The sequence below is a fragment of the Penaeus monodon genome, unplaced genomic scaffold (assembly GCF_015228065.2).
Source record: "Penaeus monodon isolate SGIC_2016 unplaced genomic scaffold, NSTDA_Pmon_1 PmonScaffold_1808, whole genome shotgun sequence".
Classification (NCBI taxonomy): Eukaryota; Metazoa; Arthropoda; class Malacostraca; order Decapoda; family Penaeidae; genus Penaeus; species Penaeus monodon.
The window spans coordinates 27,501-33,029 of NW_023647572.1; positions in this window are offsets into that span (position 1 = coordinate 27,501).

Consider the following 5,529-nt stretch of genomic DNA (forward strand, 5'->3'; position numbering starts at 1 on the left):
ATGAGAGGCTCCCTCCTCCCAAAGTAAGGTCTTTGGAGCCATCAGTCAAGGCTCCCAGAGGCCGCAACGTGACATCTCCAGCTGCCACTACATCAACAGGGGCCTCTGCTCGCTAGGCAAAATGCCCCTGAAAGCACGACTCAGGTATGCCCTTGCCGGGGCAAAGGAATCCTGAGCCTGTTCAAGGAATATTCCTCCCAGAGTGGAGTCTTTGGAGCCACCTATGCAGGGCTCCAGAGGCCCTCACGGTGGCATCCTCAGCTGCCCCAAATCCACAGGGACCCTCCAGTGTTAGACAGAATGCTCCTAACCAAATGCTCGGTCCATTGTCCTGGCAAAGAAATCCTGAACCTGTCCAAAGGAAACCTTTAGAAACTAGTTTCCACAGTAAACATCTTTTAAAAGGTACACGCAAGCTGCTGGAAAAGGGACAGCCTAAATGTGTGAGTGCAAGCCTAATCACCAGGTACTCTGCCAAACACCTTATTAAGAAGTAGTTTGTCAACATGAAGGACTGGATACCCTAAGCCGCATTGAACTGTTAGGGAATTCATGCAAAATGGGAAGAACTGCAAACTCTGATATCTCATGTACCAGTTTCGTGTATGCCAACAAGAGATTATGAACCAAAGGAAAATCGTCCTGATTTCCCTTAGAGGATTCCAATTACAAGCACATTTGGGACCTTTGATAACTGACCTCATGAGGAGTAGCAGTGATGGTACATCAAGATATTCCCTTTCCAAGCCATCCTCCTGCATATGACACTACAGTGAAGCTGTGAGAATAGTCCCTTGGCACGACCTTACACTGTTGCATCCATCTACCGTCCTCCACATAATCTCTAGCATAGATTGGAAGATCTCTTGAGCAGTTGCTTCATCCATTCTACTCTTGGGAGATTTCAATGGCCGGCATCACCTGGGGACACATTTTGTGCAACTCTCGAGGAAGGGCCTTGGAGTCTTGTTCCTAAGAGTAGATGCAATTTTAAACTGAACATTACACTCCCACATATTTTCCAATTAAAGTGGGATGGATTCTCCAGATATTGGCCTGTCAGTTGGTCACCTGATTCACAGTTGACTTTCACTTGCATGTCATGGAAGACTACAAGAGGTAACCACTTTCCAATCTTTTGGAGGAGGGGAGTGGTATTCCAGCCAAGAAGTCAGAGATGACGACTGAACATGTGACTGGAATCTTTTCAGATCAACTGCAAGTATTGCAAAAAGGGAAAAAAACTGTTAATGATTTTCCAGTTTGTTCAAGATATGCTGTTAATCACTTCACATCACGATTCCACCTTGCACAGAAGTTATCCATTCCAAAAGTAGCTGCAGTACTGTTTGACCTGTACCATGGTGATCTGATGAATGCCAACAAGCTGTCGAGCAAAAAAGCTGCATTAAAGCTGTGTAAATGAGGTCCCAGCAATGTAACCTTGATCCATTAATAAAAGACCCAAGCCAGGCCAGCAAGGGAGGCTAGACGGACGTCAGGAGACAGTATGTCTCCTAAATTAACTCTTGGCCACCCTTAGCAATGGGATGGGACAAGGGCATAAGATTGCTGGAAAGAGCACAATCCTGTCACCACAATTGCTTTTGAAGATAGATGGCATAATCATCACTCCCCAGGCTGAACAGCAACGGCATCCCTGTCGTATCTTTAGTAGGACTGCATCCAGAACTTACATTCAACTTGCCATTTTTTTGCACAAGGAGATGGACTCTCCTTTGCAGCTCTGCCGTAAGGACTGCCCCGATGTGACATATTCCATAACAAATGATATCTCACTTTCTGGAGAGTTCCCAAAAGTTCCGTTAGCCCTATGCAATATGACTATAGGGAGGACACATTGCCATCTACTTGAAAGGCCGAATTTCTCTTACCAGCTGCATCGGCAAGCTGATGGGAGAAAATGAGCAAACTTCAGGTTGACATAGCTGCTAGAAAAAGGAAAACATGCAGACTCCATGTCAATATGGTTAAGAAAATTGAGAGCGAGCCACAATGCACTTGTGAAGATGGAAACTGCTATACAGATTTCCTTCACACAGCAACGTCCACGTGTTACCAGTCCTTCTTGACCTGGAAAAGGCTTACGATACACTTGGAAGCCATAGCATACTCATAGAAGCTATATGATTTTGGTTTAAAGGAGCATTACTACCTTTCATACGAAAGTTTCCTTTGCTGACAGTAAGTTTAGTAGAGTTCGTGTAGGAAACAGTTTCGCTAACCTGGAAGTCACTGGAAAGTGCGTCCCCACAAGGGATGTCTTAATTGTGATCCTGTTTGCCATTGCTATCAATTAACACTGTTAAAGGGGTCGTTCCAAGTGTTGATCATGTAATCTGTATGTGGAATTGAATTTACCCTCATACTGTTTCAGAGAAGCTTACAGGATGTGCAAGGGACACATACAGCCTGTAATAAATCTGTTGTCAGTGGGCAACATACCATGTGTTCAAATTTTTCTCAAAGCAAGACCATTCTTCCTCTATTTTAGGGTCAAACCCCCATTGCATTTTGCCCAGTTTATACCATCCAAAAGAAATGTTTAAGCTTTTACATTACCCTAGACGCCTTGTAATTGTAATTTCCACCCTTTCTTTTCCTACTTATGATAGTTTTTCCTGTAGCAGGACAGTGAGGGAGGAGAAGTCCGATATGCGAAGCTTGAGCCTTCGCCCATGCTAAGGAGGGGAGCCCGGCCCTGTGTCGCCTAATGCGACTCGCTCATGTGTGTCACTTGGAGCTGACTCGGCTGACCTGTCCTTACCCGCCATGGTGTCCAGCCACAAGCAGTAACCTCCTGGCGACAATTGCAAACTTTCTCGACCTGGGCGGTCGCGCGAACCGCCGACCCCTCGGATGAGATGCCGACACGTTACCGTACTGAACTAGCCCGGTGGCTATATAGCATACAGTATTGTAGTTTTTGTAATTACTCCATGGCCATTTTTCCTAGCGAAGTACAGCCACTGTATCCTTATATCTCCTGATGACTTATATATTATGTAAAGGCTAGACCAGTTTCTCTAGCCCTCTTATCATCTTAACCTGTGATCCTGTACATTGGGTGGAAGAGACAAAATTCATTTATGACTTCTAGTAATTTTGCATTATACGAATCTGGCTGCGCTCCCGGGATCGAAACCTACCCAGTCCAACCTTGCTATTAAATCCCCTGTACAAGAATTTCGTTTGCATTGGTTCCTTAAGTTGTAGTACTTCTTCCAGGCTCTTTAACGTTACTTGAATTAGTATTTGGTAATTTTCTTGTGACCAAACGATGCATGAGGTGGCATGTATATTGTTTTTATGTTTACTTCGTTGCTTATACCTAAATTACCCTTTAGTAGTTTCTCAGATGGGGTCCTTGCTTAATCTCTCTCATAATAATTCATTTTTTGTTTAATAATACCTTCCTACATTCCCATTTTGTCCTGTCTTTTTCTCAATATTATAGTCCTCCTGCGTCCTTAATGCAACATCGTCTACGGAGGGATCCCTTTGGATCAGTGATGCATATTACATTATTAATTTCAATATCTTTCTCTAGTTCTAGAACTTCGAAATATAAACCATGTATATTTGTATAAATATTTTTTATATAATCTTTCGGTATTCCTTTGTCTGCCAGGCTAATGTGTTGTCTCTCCCACATTTGTTCCGATAGTAAACTTGTTTTCCTTGGAGGCCTCTCACCCTCCAAATAAGCAAATTCTTTTCTTCTTCAGTCCTTTGTTCATTTGTTATTTTACTCTTCCATTTTTTTTTCTGTAGCATTTCTTAATTCTTTGTCATTTTTTCTCTTACCCAGATTTTCCTTTATATTCTTCGTGGTGGCCATGACTTTAGCTTTCTTCGTTACATCAGTTACCATTTGGTTACTCATATTCACTTTTAAAAGGATGTTTTTCCCTTTTCGATAGCCTCAACCCTTCTTGAGCTATGATATACTGGCTCTGAATTCCGGGATTATTGATCTTAATACATTGACAATTATTTCTTGTCCGTTGGTAATAACTTGATTACATCTGCAACTTTTTCTCATGTTCCCCATATGACTATGTCCCTTGTTTTATACATCAGGCCAAATTAGCAATAAATGCTTGCTTGTTGCCCAATGGGTGTGCTTAATTCATTTTCTTTAAAGCCGTTTGCAAGCTGTCTCTATCCCTTCCTTGTGATGTTTAGGTCTTTTCTATTTTTTTTCTATTTCATTTACGGTTTTATGTACCTTGGTTCTCGGCATGTGTAACGTTGTCCATTTCTTTTGCCTCTCCTTATTTGAGACTGGCGGCTTGACAAATTGCTTTCAGTCTGCTTACCATTTCTTGTACTTTGATAACTTCCAACTTTTTTCTTGCAGATTCTTAGCTTCGATTGACTACCGTTTGCCAGTCTTGGTTTCCAGTCTTCTGCCTTTTCCCTTATGTTTCCTGGATTTTCATGTCAGTTTTTTCAGTATTCCTCCTCACGTAATTTTCGGATCATTCAACTACCTGGCTATCTACTTTGGCTTTGAGAGCCTCATTTCTCACTGCTGCTTCCTCTAGCTTAATTTTCCTGGTATGAACGTAGTTGTTAACTATTAAATAAACACAAAAACACTCCGTAACTCACGGCAGTTGTCCTCTCTGCGTGAAACGCTTACCAAGCATAATTCGCGGTGCTTTCTCGCCTCCCTCACCTTCGCTTTCCCAACTTTCGGCTCACGAAACCCCATTATTTTTTTTCATTTTATCACCTATTATTTTTTTTTCAAGCAACATGAACCACCCAATGCGATGCACTGCAATCTCTGTGCGTGTGTGTGTGTGTGTGTGTGTGTGTGTGTGTGTGTGTGTGTGTGTGTGTGTGTGTGTGTGTGGTGTGTGTGTGTGTGTGTGTGGGTTGTGTGACATCTGTGTATGTGTGTTTATATATATATATATATATATTATATATATATAATAATATATATAATAATTATAGATATATAGTGTATAACATATAATATACTTATATAAGTGTGATATATATAAATATACATATATATGTGTGATATATGACACAATGCAAATGTATATTAATAATCATATATGCTATATATATTATCATATATATATATATATATATATATATATATATTCATATATATATTCCATACACATACCATAATATGCCAATACACACACACCACCACCACACACACACACACACACACACCACACACCAGAAACACACACACACACACACCACACACACACACCACACACACACACACAACACACACACACACACACACACACACATATAAATAAATAAATAAATAAATTATATATATATATAGATATATATATGATTATATATATATATATATCTATATATATATATATATATATATATAATTGTTACGGCTGGCATGTCACTAAGAGAATTCAGGGAAGGGAGAATCTTCGCTGAACTCTAATTTTTCCCAATGCGGGGTCCCGCCAGAATCACAGACAAGAAATTCAAATCTGAATGATGGCT